Raw genomic sequence first — 18,928 nt, forward strand, 5'->3', positions numbered from 1 at the left:
AATGAAGAAGAGGGAGCTCAGAAACACTGAAGAGAAGCCTTAGAATTTTCCATGTCTTTCTGTGCACCGGTTTTTTTTCCCTGTAACTTGTGTTTTAGAGACTGGGGCCAGGACTGTAAATAAGTTGCACCTAAATCAAGAGGACTTACATCTCTAAATATTTTTGATGGTTTTGGATTTATGCCCAGTGCAGAGCTCACAGAAGCCAAAGAAAAGATGCCAGTTAACAACAATGGGTTTTAGACTAAGTGCTTTGTGAGAAAAGAAAAAAAAAACCACATCTGGTATTACCACCAGCTAGCAAAAACTTCTTCTCTGTCCCACTACATCATACTGTAATGATAGTATCATTTCTTAGGGTGATAATGGCTTGTTATCAGATGCAAAGACACAAATAAAAAAAATGTTATGATGCTAGAAAACACGTTATTATACTGGTAATTAGTCACGCAAGACCATCAAGAATAATCAGCCAGAATTATACATCAAATGAGAGCAAACAGAATATGCAATAGCCTCCTAAGGGAAGTGGCAGAAAGAACCAACAATTGAGTCTTTTATGTAGCGAGATGGAAAACACACAGCAAATATTAGTGTTTGGTTGTACAACATAACAATTGAGGCCGTATCATAGCCATTGAGACTAATGAAATTTGTGTATGCACATGGTAAGGAAAGCCCTTACCCCAAAATCTTTACGTTCAAAACAGGGAAGAAAAAAGAAAAAACAGTCCCAGCATCTCTGCTTTATAGGATCACCTATATTAAACATCATTCTAACAAGCTTCATTTCCTTCTAGTTTCTTTGTCTACTATTTCATGCAAGGGATGGTCTATACAGAAGCATTAATGATAATGATAATAGGGTTTGTGCAATATCCTGTTGTGAATGACACCAATGTTATAAAAGACCTTTTCTTACTCCAAAAATTACAAAATCAATGCAGTATCCACCAGAAGAAGTGTCTGTTCTGGTTTATTCAGAAGGCCAGAAAGGGGTGGAATGCAGTCTGCAATTAAGACACCTAAAATCCAGTAAATCCATGTGCACTATAGCTCTAAGCTTACATTAAAGTTGGTGGACGTGTGGAGTGCTCTTCACCTTCCTCTACATCTTAGATGTGGACACCTACGTTGCCTTAACTAAGAGCTGAACTTCATCCTGAAGACCATGCTAGTCCACTTGGGTCCTAAAACCTATGGACGTGGGCAGCTGAGTGCAGTGACCTACATGCAGGAACTTAGCCCCACCCAAGAGGGTAGAGGAAGTCCACCTGTCCACCAGCTGCCAGCTGAGAAGGGAACGGGTCTTCTGTAGACCATCATTATCTCCCACCTTAGGCAGAAGTCTCAGATACCCTAAGGTGTCTCAAAGGTCGCTAGAAGTCTATATTTAGGAACCTTAATCAAGGCCAAAGGTACAGTCACATCAAGGCCAAAAGTGTCATCATTATGGATGTGGTTGTTTTCAGCAGCAGATTATCTGAAATCGCATCAAACCTGCCAGGCAAGTCAGTACTCAATAGAAAATGGAATGAGAGCACTTCCAGATGGCTGTAAGTTAAGGTAAAGTTCAGCCCACATATCAAAGCTGGCTAAAATAAGAAACAAGCAAACCCTTGCTGATAACTCTGCCAACTCAACTGTACACTTCAAAGACACATGGTTGGACTGGGATTCCCAAAGGAACCTGCAGTATGTAGCTATCCAGATCTCCTCGGAAATCAATGGCCAGTTCCTCCCTAACTTCCTTGAATACCACTGGGAATACCGATCTGATTTTGTTTGTTCCTTCTGCTTTTCATCCTCAGTTCAGATGGGCTTTGCATCTCCCTGAAGCGGTGCCATTTCAGCAGTGCAGTATCCTGCAATACAGGTTCATTCCTCTCCAGGGAAAGCATCGCCCAGAGAACAATTGATACCACTTCTTGCAACACCCAGGTTCTCCTCGGAGGTCTTCCACTGAAGTAACAAACAGGCCCAACCCTGCTCTGTTTAGGAGGTCCGATAAGATCACTGCCCAAGGTGCCATGGCTGCAGGCCAGAATGCTGTCCCAATAAACCATTTTCTGGAGGAGCACCTTGTCTGGACTTGTCTTCCCATATGAAGCCAGGCAAAGCAAAGCATTCAGATGCTAAAAATGTGTAACTATTATTGGTGTTTGTCCAACATTCAGAGGCTCATAAATCTCCCGGGAAAGATAGAACAGAAATATGATTAAGAAAACAAGAAACTTTATGCGTTGATTCTTCTCCTACTGCTTCCAGGAAAGCAATTGCCTGTTGATGAAATGCCCCCCTTGACTGGCTTCCAAACCAGCACTACCCCCGCAAGTGCTCCTTTTCAAATCTTCTGCATTACAGGAGTCAGACACACACATACAGCTGCATGTGATCAAAGGGCAAATACTAATCCATATGTGCAGATGTGTCTAAAGGTGGAAGGCAAAAGCCAGCAGCAAAAGAAAGCTAAGAGACCCCAGAGAGTGTTTCCTCTGCCTTTTCACTGAAGATAAAGCTCCAAACTGAGGAATTCTTTCTGGCACTGGAACTTCAAAAAATGATAACCAGCTCACCACTCATGTTTTGCAAGGACTGATCTTGATTGTTTCCAGCAGCTGAGATAAAACACCCCACTGATCTCCACACCATACTTACCTTTTCTGTTTACATCAGTTACCTTAAGACATGCTGTATACTTCATGCAAATGAGACAGCATGTGCCTTGACAAAAATTCGCCTCCACATGGAGAGCAGGCACAGCGCTCAGTACGAACGGCCCCGGTTAGAAAGCATCGCTGCGGAAAGGACTTTTCCTGTTTTTAAGTAGCCGATAGACAGAGCGAACAATCTTTTGTGCTTGCTGCCAGCCAGGGAAATAACTTGTACTCTTGACGTTCTTTGAGGATGTTGTATGTACACCTGGGGGATGTGATGGAACAGTGCAGATGGAGTGTCACGTAGGGAAGAGGACATCTGTGCCCAGCGGGGTGTGCGGGACTGCGCAGCGCAGCCGCGCTCGCCGGCCCTCTGGCACTGTGGCCAGGGGAGATCGCTGCTAGCCGTGCCTGAGCAGCTCTGCAGTGAGGGGGGCTGGGATGTGCCTGAAAGAGCTTAGGGTCAAAGAAGTAGATTTCTAGATTTAGGGGTGCCCCCTGCCTCTTTAAGGACCCCTCCTGCCCTCAGACTGGAAGCACGCGTTTGCGAATGGAGCAGCTTCCTCCGGAGATGCTGTTTCACGGCGCTGCAGGGTAGGGCGGAGCTGGAGCAGGGAGGAGGGGGACTGTGCCCCCGGGCCAGCGGCTGGTGGCTAGGAGGTGGCATTGCCACCACAGCTTGAGTTCAGAGCGGTCAGCTCAGTCTCTGCTGGTGGAATTTCAGCCGATGACCACATCTCCTGTGTCACGGGTGTAAGGTGGTGATTAAATCATTCAGGCGAAATGTTATATAATTGTGTAGGGCTTCCAGGCTTGCTCAGGAAGATGCTAGAAATTCATGTCATTGGCATACCAGACAGACATGGAACAAGAATATTTCAACACAGAAACCCAAGTGAAATCTTTTCCTACTCTTTCCTTGGCATCCCTGTAACAATTTCAATAGGACCTAAAATCATTAAGCCTCACAGCCTCGCTGAAACAAGAGAAAAGACGACAACTAGAGGAAGATATAGCATGTATAGACCAGGAGGTAAGCGGGATCTTCTTAGAATCTTTTAGAAGAAAATCTTGACTTTATTTCCAGGATTAAGAAGATACTTCCAGCTCCGTGCTGCATGCTGCTCCTGTAATTGCTTGCCTTGGCTCTCCTTTGCTAGCTGGGACCAGGAGTTTTCAAAATCAGTCGTGAAGGATCATTGTACCCCTGAGCAAGCACTTCACCTCGGTGACCCATTTCTTGCTGGGACCAGGCTGGACGCTGATCGGCACAGACATACAGCCACAGCGACAGGGGTTGCACTCAACGAAGTACTTTTGTCAATGGCCAAGGACCTGACTTATGTCTTCTTTGGCCATGCCCAGGTGTCTGCAAAGTCCTTTAAGAAAGATATAACCAGGTGACCTTTAAATGTGAGTCCAATAGTGAGGGATGGGCTGAGGCACATATTCAGTGTTTAGTACAAATGTTGGCACTTGTGGAAGAAAGACAGCCTCTCTCTTTGTCTAAAAAAAGACAAAGTGCTGGAAAGAGGTCCACGCTCTCACTGGTCCAGACTGGTATAATAGGAAAATACAGACACACTGCACACACCTTTCAGGACCGAAGCAGAATCTGCAACCTTCAAGATTTGCTTCAAAGGAAAGGAACAAACAGACAGGACAATAAAGTCTCCCAGGGAGAGAGTGCACTGGGTGCACGTCTTCTGCAGCAAATTTCATTGGGATTAGTTTGAAATGGCTGGTCTCCAATGATATTCCTACCACTAGGTATTTAAATATGCAGTGCACAGAGAATTAATCTGTTTTGCTAGACAGTTCAATACATGGTGGTGAGAGCTGGTCTTGCAATACATGACAGTCATACTGAGTACCTGCAAACTCCCAGCCACTGACAGCTGAGTCAGAACATTTTTATAAGATCTTACAAGGATTACTATCCAAACAACCCAGCTTGATACCATCCACTTCACATTTAAAAACACAAACTGCCTAAATGGCCTATTTTCTGCTCTGGGGAAAATCCAATGTGTAGGCAAGTGGCAGCATTTACACCCAGTGAGGTGTGCTGTGTGCAGGCACCGAGCCTGTGCCTGGCAGCCCCCATGGGCTTGACAGCAGCTGGGGAGGCTGCACGGCGTGGCATGGATGGCAATCATCTGCCAGCTACACCGTGTCTATGCCTGCAAACTGCCTGTGCATGAAGCCTCCTGCCTGCCCTCCCCTTTGCCCAGAAAGGAGATTTTGGCCTCATTTACACAGTCTGGTGACAGATGACAGTGGGGTGATCTGAGCACACAGTGTTAGACTCTCCAGGACCTAAATAGTCTTTCCAAAGTGTCAGGCTTCCCTTACAGATAACTTAGAACAAGCCCCCAAGTGCTGAGACAATAGGTCCCCTCGGCCGCTCTGATCAGCTGTTGCTCCTCAACACATACATCCACCCCAAAGTGACTAACTCCAGCGGTGGGAGAGGGCTAAGTATGGTTAGGGAGGTTAATTTCCCACAGAGTTAGACCGTGGTTTTCCAGTTATACTTTTGCAAACTGCTGTGCAGGGACTACGGGAGCATGCTGTGCTTCTGTGAAAACATGGGAAACGTGGCCAGAGGAGCCTGACCCTTGAGTTCCCTCCCTGCTCATGACTACACAGACCTCCATCGCAATATCTCACCCAGTGTGAGCAGTGTGGTCTGGCACGTCCCTGTTTGATCTCCCAACAGAGAGAGGAGCACATAGACCAAGATAGAGGTGACATTGTGCCATGCAAGTGCAGAGTCAGCACATTCACGGAGGGATGTCCTTGTTGTCATGTCCTTGAGTCATTTCCGCCACTGTCAGAAGCTCCTGTTCTCCTGACAGTTCTCTGGAGCAGTTCACAAGACTGGCAGTTTTCTATGGAAATCTTTTTTGTAATCTTCTTTCAAACTTGATGATTAGGAATTTAAACTCTTGTTTTGCCAGAATAAATTTATTTTCACTCTTAAGCGTGTCTGGTATTGAAGGCAAGTCTAGGTGAAGCTATGAAATCTGGATTAGCATTACCTGTTCTGAGACAGCACATCCAATGAAAGCAGCATGTGTCCTGGGACGCCTGGGGATTGACACCTGTTTGAAGCAGCTGCTGACTGTGCTGGGCCAAGCTGAAGGCCAGGGCCAGCCTTGGATATGCCACATTCCAGCTTTGATGGAGTCAGCAGAAAGACACTTTGCAAGGCAGGCAAACCCCAGCATGTGACAGACATTTGTGCTGGGGTGGCATTACAGCCTCCCTCCATCAGAAGGGACATACAGGTCACCTGCCCAGCCAGGCTTTGACCAAGACTTGCACAGAGCCTGGGGAGCCAGGGTTGCAGACTCCTCACCTGCTGGCAGAGGACAAACAGTTTTGGCAAAAAGTGGGTTTTGGTTGACTGCAGATTCCTCTTTTTGCCGTAGAGACATCTGATTAAAGAACTTCTCCTGCTAACTACTGCAAGACCAAAAGCTGCTGTCAGGTTCAGATGTTTGGACCATTCATATGGATTTGGGGCCAGCAGAGCAGATCATCCTCTTCTGAGTGGTTCTTGGACCTTTCTTTGAAGTCTGGTGTTGGCTACTCTCAGAGGTGAGGTGCTGGATTGCATGGGTCTCAGCATGCTCTCATTGCAGTACGAGGGAGAGCGGTGGGAGCCAGGATGGGCTTGTGGAGCTGATGCCTTCTGAACGACCTCTGCATTTTTCAGTCATTGTTTCCCGAGTGGCTTTCCTCTTGCCTTCAAGAGTTGTGTGCAGATCTCCCCACCCCATCCACTCCATGCCTCTGTGTTAAAGAACTGAAAAGGCCAGCACTGAGGCAAGTGAGAAGGAAACAAACCCCAGGGCAGGTTGAGTTCGGGGCACAGCTTCAGACATACTTAGCATTCCCTGAGCCAGCAGCCAGCTGCAACACATCCCTTCAGCAACAGGCAAGTCTCAGTCAACGTCCGCAGAGGGTCTGTAGCTCTTCCACTGGGATGGCCAAGGCCAGATCAAAAGCTGAGGGTAGGCAGCACTGAATCCAGGCCCAGGAGAGGTCATCTCAAGATCCTAGACTATAAGCATCACTGAAGATCAAAAGTGCCTTTAGAGGAAATAATAAACAAACTTTACCCCCGTCTTCACTGTGCCTGACATTAGGTCAGCACCTATGATGCGATTGTTTTTCTCATTATCACTCTTCTTTGCATTTATATCGAAAGGCAAACTGAAACACCAACAGGGGGGATCTGACCTCTGAGATCAAATGACATGTAAATAAATACAGATCCCTGCTCTGCCACCACATGCCAGCCTCATTTACCACTCTCTCACTTCGTTTTTCACCAGGGAGCTAACACCACAAGTAACTGGCTTTTTTGAGTTTGATTCCAAATCTTATAACATGTTCTCAAAGCCTCTGAGATTTAATGAAAAAAGGTATCAATTCATGTATACATCAAGGCTGCTGTTTCCACTATTGACCCTCCATGACCTTGGGCCACTCAGTGGTGGGAAACAATGAAATGACTTATCATTGCAGTGAAAAATGAATCCATCAGGAGGAAATGTAGAATACTTTGAGTAGAAAGTTTATAAACCAGGTTGGAACTGGACATTTTTCTCCCACTATCATATATGTTATTCATCACAGAGAGGACTATGTTACCCTTCAACTAAATAGACAAACAACCAAAGAAAGAAAATGGGACATACACATTGCAATGTGAGGAAAACCTGCAATAGATCAGGCAGGTACATTCCCATACCAGTCACTGAATATCGATTGACCTGACACTCCCCCAGTAGCCCTGCATGACACGGGTGGGATTGCTCTCCAGCTTCCACCATCTGTCCTGATCTGCCCTCCACTGGCTGTGGTGGGAGTGGGGATGCCCAGCTCACATGCAGGCACTTGTATTTTAATGTGCAACCCGGATCCCATTTCAAAGCCCATTTCAATCACCACAAGCATGTCCTGTACCACTTAGATGCACGGCACTGTCACACCTGGCTTTGAGCCACTGCTCCAGCCAGGGAGAGTGCTGACCTACCCCATCTCGTACTCACTGGCACTGTGCAGGTGTCCATCAGCCCTGAGACATCCCAGACTGACTAGAGACCCTACAGTCACTCCACCACAGACTGCACCTCTTGATGCAGAAGTTACAGGAAGAGGTCCTGCAGTCTCTTATGCTCAGGGCTACATGATATTTATCTTCTTGGACTTAAAACAGCGAATCCTTACAGTTCTTCATACCCTTTAAATGATACACCTAAATGAGGAATCGAGCAGTGCTGGAGCGCTCTAGAAGAGTTCATTAGAGCCACTTGTAAACTACCCTGGGGCCAAGGAGTTTCACTTGTGAAGGTGGTGGGAGAGGATGGTTACTACAGCACTTGGAGCATGTGAAATGCGTTCACAGTGACACAGAATGCAGCGGTTGCGAAAGACCTGTCACCCTGGCTGCATTAGCTGGAGGCAGCTGCAAATGGCTTCGATTCAACAGACAGTGATGACTTCTAATTTTATGGGATGCAATAACCTGTCTGTGGAATCTTATATAGAAGACGCCAGGACCTTGAAAAGGCCAAGTTACAGACAGCAGAGACTTGAAAAGGCCAAGTTGCAATTTTTTTAAGGTGCCATGATAACAGTACTTCCAAATTAAAAGAAAACCTGAAGATTTCAGACACTGTTTTTTAATAAAAAAAATAATTAAATATTTGAAGAAAGCTACTACTGCTAGGATGGACCTTATAAAATCAAAGACTCATTATTTTGTCAAAAACAAGTTTTAGCCAAAGCTTTTCAGCAAGTCATGAAGGCAGTGCACTGTTATTAATCACTTTTTTGGACAATGTGCATGTAATAAAACAAACTAAAATTAGCTGGAAAAAAATTTCAAAGAAAAGGCCACTTTCCAACATCCTGACAAATGAAATGAGTGGATACCCAAACAAAGGGCTAACAGCACAATTAAGGCGAAGCAGGAACTGAAGGGGCAACACTGGTCCGGTGCACTTCACTTACAGTCTTTCATACATCAGAGCCCCTAAAAGTGCTTAATCAAAATAATGGCAAAGCAGAAGGAGAACGGAATGTCTTGCAGGCAAAGGAAAAAGATAAACAGAGACTGTGGCATGTATCAGAGAGAGGTAGGAAAGGGGCTTTTCAACATTACCTCTTACAGAAATTTCTTCAGGTCACTTATCTTCATTGCTTGTCTCTGAAATCACTATTTCCCCCGCCCCCCCCCCCCCCCTTAAATAAGGTGACAAACTGCACAGCATATTGTCAGTGAGAGACCAGCATTGATTTATCTAATAATATTAGCATATTTTCAGTATCATTTTTCTGTCTCATTCTTTACACAGCCCATCATCACATTCATTCTTTTTCTGCCTACCACCAAGCTTTCAGTTGAGGTGTCTTGTAACTGACCACGTGTGGTTTTTCCTTGCCCAGCCACACATATTCAAAGCTCCAGTTATTCCTCCTGATCTGATAATCTGGGGGTTTTCCATCTCACATTCCATCCAACACCAATCTACTCATTCACCTGCCTTTGGCAGGTCCACCTGGAGTTTTTCCCATTCTTCGGAGGTCCTGACTGACCTCAGCAGTTCCGTGTGATCTGCAGATCTTTCATTGTTCACTTTCTTTTTAAGATCATACACGATGCCGCCAAGGACGGTGTCAGACTCACAAGTTAAATGCAAAATGGCATTCACCCAAAACGTAAATTATGTCCACATGTAGAGCCAACATAGGAAGCTTAAAAATAAAAGCATGTGTTTGAGTAATATAACAGTCGTCCTTTATTTTATGAATTATTTAGGGGTCTTTTGGTTAATAGTTTACTTTTTTTCCCTGAACGTGGAAGAATATCAGCATATAAAAGAGTTGCATTAACTACATTAATGGAGCTGCACAGACCAGGATAGAGGTGACATTGCGCCATGCAAGGGCAGAGTCAGCACATTCATGGAGGGATGTCCTTGTTGTCATGTCCTTGAGTAATTTCCACCACTGTCAGAAGCTCCTGTTCTCCTGACAGTTCTCTGGAGCAGTTCACAAGACTGGCAGTTTTCTGTGGAGCTTGTAAAGGCTCCAAAATTTCATGGCTTTCTTAAGTGTGCAAATACATCATGTATCGTGATTGTAAAGCAGTATGCTGCTGAGTCCTGGTTCACACTCATGCTGTTGCTTACTGTTCCTCCCACCACTCTTAACCATCAATTTATACATTTTTCCAGAATGGCAGTCTGAACTTTCATGGTATCATGTCATTGGTCTCCCAGCTGATCCACTGGGAATGGTGGTTTTAAAATAAGAAGCCTTGCACAAATCTGGGTGCAGCGGAATAGGGAAGAGAGGCTGTGTACTAATCTGGCAGTGGCAGAACAGTGACAGTAATATGAAAGCAGCACCACTCTCTGTATCTGATGGGACACTGTTACCAGGAATAAAGACATTCAGATCAGCTGACAGGACATTTTTATGCTACCTGCAATAAAATGAAACAAGGAGATATTACATTACAGAAGATCTAGAAAAGGTAAAGAAAAAAATAACATTGCAAACTTCAAAATGTGCATCCACACAGAACTTTGGAGATACTGAATTTCTTAAATTTGCGACAGACTGTTGTAAGACACATGATATTGCTTGAGAGTTTCTGGAAAGGGGCAGGTGAAACCCAAGAGAACTGCCTCCAGCTGCACAGGGCTGGTTCCAGGGCAATGACAGTCCTGAGCACAGCACAAGGGGACAGAAGCGGTGGGATGGAGACAGGCTGACCAACACGAATAGAGCAGACCATGGTGCATGGGGTACTTGTGCTCATTGAGTTTCCAGAACCTCCAGAGAGCAGGAGGAAGGCTGTGATGCCCTCCTAGCAGCTCCTGGGCATGCACAGGTGCTCTAATTGCAATGCTGTTGCTGCTGGGCCAAGGATCACTTTGGCAGTTTGTGAAGTCAGCTGTGCTTTGAGGTCAGTGTGAATGATCAGCCAGACTTGGCTGCTGGTGGGGAGCCCTCAAGCTGGTGCTACTAGCACTGTCCACAAGGAAGCCACCACATGACCTTTCCTGCTTTATCTCAATGGCCGCTCTATCTGAAGCCTCAGACATAGTAAACCACAAGAGAAGCAAAGAGGAAGAGAGTCCAGGAAAGGACCAAGGGCATAAACATGGCAAACTGGAACTAGATAGAGTACCCTTTGGCAGGACTGCCCAGGAGCGAGCAGCAGTAGCTACCTTTGTGCAAGGCATCCCATGGGATTGTTTCTGGGCAGGGTAGGAGGCTCCTTTCCTTGTTATATTCTTTCTTTTTTCTCTCCTGTTTTCACACCCACTCCCTTTCTGGAGATATAAGGGATGGGGGAGTTAGGAATGGGAGCCAGACAGAAACCTTCTGATTAATACAGAAAAAGATACCAAGTTCCTGACCCAAAGAGCTTGTGAGCACTTGCTGAAAAAGCGGAGCTGGCAGCACAGGCAGGCTTACCATGCAAGTTGCAACAGTAGACAGATTTCTGGGTACAAAGCAAACTTGATCCAAGGCAGTCATTAAAGAGCCCTTCTACAATGGCTTGTGCGTTATCTGCACATCTGGGCCAGTCCCACCTACTAATCACTTGCTATCTCCTAAACCTCCTGTAGTTTCAGCTGGCCATGGGTTTTCCTCCATGTACTCCACAAGCTAGAGAGCAGAGAGCACACTCCTTCCTGAAAATGATCAAGAGCCCAGGATAAAAAGCTGTGAGGTACTTTGATCCTAAATGTTCTGCATAAGGTCAAAGTATTGAGTAAACTGAGCGTTACTGTGTTCCTGATGTGGAAGAGATTCCCTCCTCGCCTCCCTCCTCCTGCTAATCAATTGCTTGCAGACATGCCTTTGCATGCAGAAGGCATCCCTGATTGCCTTTGCCCATTTTAATCATTGGAGAACTGTACCAGGAGCCCCACTTCCCATCCCACATGCACCAGGTTAGACAGATGGCATTTGCAGAGATCTGTTCTTGTATTGCTTGTGCAGTGGTTCTACAGTCATTCTAGCAAAAAAAGGTTTTGTCTCTGTCTCCAATAATTTATTACCCTGACTTTAGATGGCTAATGAATCACTGGAATAGGTCCTAAGCTTGTGTTCACATTTATTATGGTTTTGGTTGGACAAGTGATGTGCAGATACTCTGGATGCAGGAATGCATTTTATTGTGGATTTGACAGGGCTCTGAGGCATGCAATCAAAAGCAAGGAAAAAAAGTGAGTGGTGGGAGAGAGTGAAAGCCCCAAATTCCTGCCTGGCTTTTCGTAACCCCACACCCCCACACACCCCCATTACACTTTGAGGGCATAAAGCAACCCGGGGTTTGTGTTAGTCCGTAATGATTTAGAAGGATCTGTATACGTACATCCAGAGCCCACTGATTTTTACCTTCAACAAAACCTGGCCATCCTTTATATAGTTCTCTTTAACCCAAAGCTTCCCCTCACCCAGAGGATTCAGAAACCTTCTCTCTACATAGATGCCTTTCTACATGGCAATAGGTTTCACTTCTCTTCTGCCATCCTGTGTCTACTCTGCAAGATGCAATATTCATGCACTTCTTCAGGACCTGCCCAGATGAAATCCTGCTCTGCCTTCCCAGTCATACTTATTCCTCTGCTAATGGAAGTCTCCATCACTTCGCTTCTCCAGGCTGAGTTGCTGCTCCTCCCTCCCAGCGCATCTGCCTGGTCCAGAAGTGTTCACAGGACCAGGCTTGTGAACAATGCTCTGAATGGCCTTCAACAGCCTCCTTAGATGATCACCCTTTTAAGGTCTGTGAGCGACCTGACCATTCACCCTCACACACTAGTTTCAAGCCATGATTCACAGCCTGAATAATTATTCATATCTCTCCTTCATTTGCATGCCATATTTAAATTTGTGACATTTCCTAATGGAGATGCAGGTTTACAAGCCAGAGGGGGTATTCTGACACCCTCCTCTCCTGTCTTGTACAAGCAGCCTTTACCTTCTATGTCAAGACTTCCACTTACGTCCCTGGGGGGCCACAAGCCCACTGGCCTGGAGCTCCAAGAGGCAATCGCAATTTCATCCCTGCCTCAAAAACTGTTTACACAGAAATGGAAAGAAAGAGGTCTCAAAACATGAGTAAAAAGTATTTCATTACCCGAGTTTCAAACTTCTTTTCTAGTGCAGGCTAGTGCATAAATTACAGTAAAAATCAAAACACTTTAAAATGGGTGAAATAACTGGAATTTTTATCCATTCAGTTTGCCTGAACTAAACATTTGCTTCACTCCAAAGTGTCTATTTTAGTTTTTATAAACTTCCAGCAAATCAATAAAGAAGAAAACAATTATTTACCAAGCTTTTAGGTTTTTAGAAATAAGACTTTCTCTCCTTATGAGGAAAGTCAACAGTCTTTGTTCTGAAGTAATTCAAGTGTCTCCACTCTCAGGAAAGTTTCCAAGTTTTTGTCTTAGAGGTTTTGCCTTTTTTTTTTTTTTTTTTTTTTTTAAATCCACAGTTTGACCTTTCCTCCAAGCTACCTCTTTCTCCCTTTAATCTGTAACCAGCACTTCGGTAGGGTGGTTGGGTTGGGTGTTTATGTTTTCCTTGAAAGCAATCCATGCCTCTACAGCACAGGCAGTGCTCTCCTGCTTTCTTCCTGACCAGGTAAAACTAATTCCCAGTCCTACAGCCCAAACTTCAAGATACTTGGACTTTACTTAGTTCAGCATTGTGAAAGCTGAAGCTTATGATGTGCAATGTAGGCATTAATTATTGAAACCACTAGAGATTAGGGATATTTGAGCTGTTGCATAAACCACCTGCATCCCAGATCCAATGTCCCTCTGTCTAGAAATGATGAGTAATGCCTTGTATTCCATGCCTGCACTTTTAACATGGATTTTACTATAGGTTTGACTGACTACTTCTAAGGGCCACTAAGAAAATGAAGCTTGGAATCAGTAGCCTAAAATCTCTGTTGGAGTCCCTCTATCCAGGACCAGTTCGGTCTGTTTGGTACAGACCTGTCTTGGATCTGGTGGAGTACTAAGATATGGGCAACAAAAATAAGAAAAAGTAATTTGTGAAAGAAGATATGAGGTACTTATTCGTCACAGCACTCTCAAAACTAGCTGGCTGCAATAAGGCTTTTACCATCCCACACCATGTTAACTTAAATAAGTGGTTCCCACACCTTGCCCCAGCACGGCCACCAATCCCCTACAAGGTTTCAATGGTTCATCTACCGTTCGTGCTGTTTCTTCATCCTCTTCAGGCCAGTCCCTCTGCTTCTTGCCTCTGCTGCATCCTCCTTGTCTCGCCTACCTCCAGGGCACTCTTGCTCTCCTCCCTCTGCTTCTTCCAGGTCTCTCTTCATTGACTGCTCCTCTTCCATACCCCTTAGATCAGGGGTCCTCAAACTTTTTAAACAGCGGGCCATCACGTGGATGAAGTGGCAGGTCATCTGCAGCTGCTTGGTTTCCCCCCATCAATTCCCGGCAGGGAGGGGGGTGGGTGGGTGGGGTGGCGGGGGTGTTCTGTAAATACCGGGGGCCGGATTGAGGACCCTGGGGGGCCGTATCCAACCTGCAGGCCGTAGTTTGAGGACCCCTGCTCTACACTTACTGAGTCTTCTTTGCAGAGGGGCACAAGCCTATGACACAGATCAGGCAAGGGCTAGGCTGAGTGGAGGAGGAGGGAAGAGTTAAGCACCATGGTGCCCATAGGTGAGTAGCTACAGTAAGAGATTGTGCACACAGCGATCAAGGAAAATAACTGGGGTCCAGCCTCCCTTAACTGCAGAGGCTTCTGGACTGAAGCTTTCCCTAGAAAGAAAGCAGAAAAATGGAAAGGGAGCAAATAAAGGGAGATGGGACGCAGGTTTCCTAAAGGCAAGAGAGGACTTGGCTTGTCCCCCAGTAAAGACACAGCCTGACTGCTGGAGGGTTCAGTGGATGAATCTGAGCAGTTTTGCAGGATGTCTAACATCATTTGACAACCAGCAGTGAAGAAGAAGAGGAAAGGTGAATCCCAAGCAGAGCAAATGGGTCTTCAAGAGAAGCAGCCAACAAGGGGGTGCTGCTGGGAGATGCATCTCCTGGGATTCCTCTGCACCCACCTCTGGGTTAACTCACCGCGCTGTTCTTGTTCAAACAGCTCTGTTCAGACAGTGAGGTGAGTCACTCCAGCATATTTAGATCCTTACATAACTAAAGCCAAAAGGCAAGGTGTTACAGCATTGCTGCCAACAAAAATGTCCAGGGACCAACTTTGCACTCAAGAAAATGAATAAACACCCCCTCCAGAATAGACTGAGAGCATGTCTTAGACATTACCAGCATAGTATTTTGCAACAGGGGTGAGCTGCAGCTCTACCTCTGGTGGCAGCTGTTTTACCACACTACCTGGTGGGGCAAGGTTGAAAACATAATAATAATTCAGGACTATTTCTATGTTCCCAGTGCAAACCCTGATCCATAGAGTTACACATATTTCCACGTACAATCCATTCGTGCACTTTTCAGCATCATGTGTGAAGTGGTAACCTAACATCACAGGACCGGTGAAACCCTAGAGATACAGATAAGAATCATTGCAGACCACTTGCAAACAGGAACTAGAGATGGTTTTGCAAATATGATTCAGTACTAAGTAGCAACAGGACATTTCTGCTCAAACCACTCAACCGTGTTGTCTCCTACTGGGCAGCAGCCATTCCTCTAGCTTCATGCCAGTAAGTGTGAAGTGGCTTTAACAAAAGGCAGTATTTTACCATGTTGTCCAAATTCTGCATCTCACTCAGCTACCCAAAACAGCAGCTGCCTCACACCTGCCCCCTGCAATAAGGGAAACTCCCTTTATTAAAAGTTCAGTCCCCAGGAAACAGAATGACACTATTGCCTTGCAGATACACACCACACCCAGCACTTACTTCTAACTAGGCTGTAACCACTTCAAAGCAGCACTGCCCTGAGTAATGCTAATTCCTGAGAGGGTTAAATCAACATTTCCTAAATGTGAACACCTAGCAAACTCAAAGACTCCAGCTATGTAGGTATCTGTGCTGAGCATGTCTGAGTGACCCAAAAAAGACTAGGAAGACTAAAGGCCAGGTTCTGATGCCTCTCTGACAGCAGGACATTGCTTGGGTGAGAGACAATCCCAGAAACTGATGTGTCTCATATTTCAGAGTAAACGGAGGAAAGCTGTGAACCTGCCAACTTAATCTCAGAAAAGGTTTTTTTTACCCCAAACCTGGTGATAATGTGGAGCTCTGTGCCTGTAAGGAGGTGCTGGAGGGTCTCTGTCCCATCTTACTACAAAGTCCTATCTCATCTGGGATGTTTTAGAGGGGGCAAACCAGAATTCATAACCCACAAGCAAAAGTCAAGTTACAGATCAGCCCTGAAGCATGAGGTTAGATCAGAACCACTGTTTTACCAGAGACAAAGCAAGAAAACCCATTTCCTCCAGGGGGGAATGCCAATGTTTTGTCAACAAGGGCAAAAAACTGTTCTTGTAAAACATCTTGTATTCAAGGACCTACTCATGGCACTAAGTCAACTCTTCGGTTTTTTTGGATTACTGAAGAGAAAACTTCTTCCAAAGCTAGGCTTGTTTCCTTCCTACAGGCAAACCTTGCCACTCAAGTGGGTCTGCTCCAAAATTGCAGCTGTACCTTTTTTTTTAACCTCAAACCACTTTGCTGGCCTCAGGCAGTGACCTCAGCACCATTGTGGACTGCTCCTGAAATCTCAGACTTCAGCAGGTTTCAGGCAGTTTCCTATTTAAAATAATGTACTACCAAAGCTATGGCCTCAGATCCCTCTTCTCCGAATGGATTACCCAGAATCTTGGCTTTTTGCTCTTAATTCCATGACTGACACATTTCCATCTTGTTTCTGGGAAAGTATTAAAGCTCAGTGCCCCAAAAACCTGTATACTGGGAATGCATTTCTTGTGTCTTTGCAACCCCCACCCACACCTTCCAAGGCAGATCTGGTATTCTTGGTGTAAGAGCATGATTTCATGCGAGACCAAGAACACAACTGGGGACCATCAGCAACGTTTTCCTTCTCCTGCGAGCAGATGCCTCTGGTTAACTGCTCCCTGTAGAAGTTATTCCATTCCTACCCATTTCCTGGGCTGGCAGAATGGCAGGAAGCTCGGCAGAGTCACAGGCACACATGTGAACACTGCTGCTTCTGAACCACTTGCTCTTCACTTCAGGCACATGCTGCTGAGGTGTGGGACAATCAATTAATGATGTTCTGATCTATGTGGAAAGCCACTGCAGCCTTTTAAACAGGTTTAAAAGCTCATTTTCTTCTGTTTTCCCTTCTTCCTCTACCAACATCATACACATATTAACATGACCAAACATTCTTGCCAAGCAGTACATTAAAAAAAATATATAAATCATTGTCTACAATTGAAACTGTCTTAAAATGCTTCAGTGAAGTTTTCTTTAAATCATGGGTGCATAAATCAATACAAAAAGCAGACAGAGCAGAGTGAATACACTTGTTTTGGCACTGGGAAAATCCATATATCGGGAATCTGTGTTTTATATATATGTTTTTATGAGACTGTATAAGTTAAAGATAGACCCAGAACTTTTAGGTCTCCAAACATCACTGACCAAAAAGACATATAGAAAAAGTTGTGATGTTTTTATGTTACTTCAGAGTAAGTCAAGCCACGAAGAGCGTTAGAGAGAACAGTCTCTGATGGCTCCTTCCATGGTGATGGCATGGGTTTTAAGAGAGTAAAAGACTCATTAAACACATTTGAAACGTTTCAAATTAAAGTGCTTTTTCTTTTGTGAAGAAGGACTGGCTCAGCCTGGTCTGTGTGCTGCAAATGTTGGTGACCACGACTTGAAGGTGTCAGAGTTCTGCTTTCCACCACGACTAGTTCATTACTATGTGCAAATGATGTTCAGACCGAGATCTTCTGCAATAAATGCAAAAGCCAAGAACCCAATGCTTATTTGGTTGAGTTAAAGGTACGATTCAGGTAGGTGTTAGCAGCAGCAGGTGGCTACACTCTGAGAAGCCGGTGCCTAGCTTTTCAAGTAACAAATGCAGTAATAAAAATATGCATAAAATTAGTTCATGCTACAGCGCGGCAAACCAAGTTAATCATTCACATCCTCAAAGCAGGACAAGAGTTACAATGCCTGACTGATGATAAACCATAATACATTTCCGTGAAACACCATCCCATATTTTCATAATGACTTCTTTAAATATCAGTCAATTTTCTAAATCAGTGTCATAGGCAGGTCAACAGAAGGATATGTTGCTGACTGTCTCTTTATGCCTGCCTGGTTACAGTCATAAGCAAAATATGGCTTCAAACTGCCCTATCAGTTTCAGAATCGCCTCCACCACAGCAGCACCAGTTTGCCCAGTGCCAGCAGCAGCAGCAGCATCCCTCCTCTGCCCCTGAAGGCAGGGACACAACTGGAAGTGGAGCACAAAACAGCTGATGGATCTGTCTTCAAGGCTGAAGAGAATGCTGTTCTTCTGATTTAGTAGATCCAACCAGGCCCTTAATAACCTCTTTCTCCTAGATAAAGACAACAAGTGAAATCCAGAAGGTTACACAAATGTTGATGGGCAGGACCTAATAGGTGGTAATAGGTAGGGACATGTGGAATGTGATCTGGGAAAGTTTTGCTCAGTCTTAGGCCCTTGAGATATCCTAGAGGACAAAGGTTTCAGGTGGAAGTCTCCCTGCCAACCTCCTGCCTATGATCCACAGCATTCCTATGTCTTCACAACTCAAGGTAAAAAACAGGCACCTCTTGTTCCTCGGTCTGTGGCAACCTGCAATTACAGCATTCTCCTCGGGAGCAGGACCACCCAGTCCCTGAGTCCCCACTGCACAGGAGAGGTGGAAAACCCTTCCACCTAGAAAACTTCCCAGACTGAATTGCCTAAAATTCAAAGGTGACACAGAGAGAGCAGCCCTTGAAGAAAGCATCAGATGTGGAGGTGTTGTTGCAACCTGCCCACACTCTCCCGTTCTCTGCTACCCCTGGTCTGAGAGGACAGATCAATCACAGTCCAGGCAGTGGGGCACTGGGCATCCAACATATCAAAACACACAACCAGGGCTGAAGGTGAAGGTCTTCACAAGGGAGAAAAGTGTGTTTCTTTTCAAGATGTGTACAAAAAGCTTCCCAGCTGAACTGAGGCTCCACGTTTCTGACAGGGAAGTGAAATCACTCCCCAAGATAA

The sequence above is a fragment of the Falco biarmicus genome, chromosome 3 (genome assembly GCF_023638135.1).
Source record: "Falco biarmicus isolate bFalBia1 chromosome 3, bFalBia1.pri, whole genome shotgun sequence".
NCBI lineage: Eukaryota > Metazoa > Chordata > Aves > Falconiformes > Falconidae > Falco > Falco biarmicus.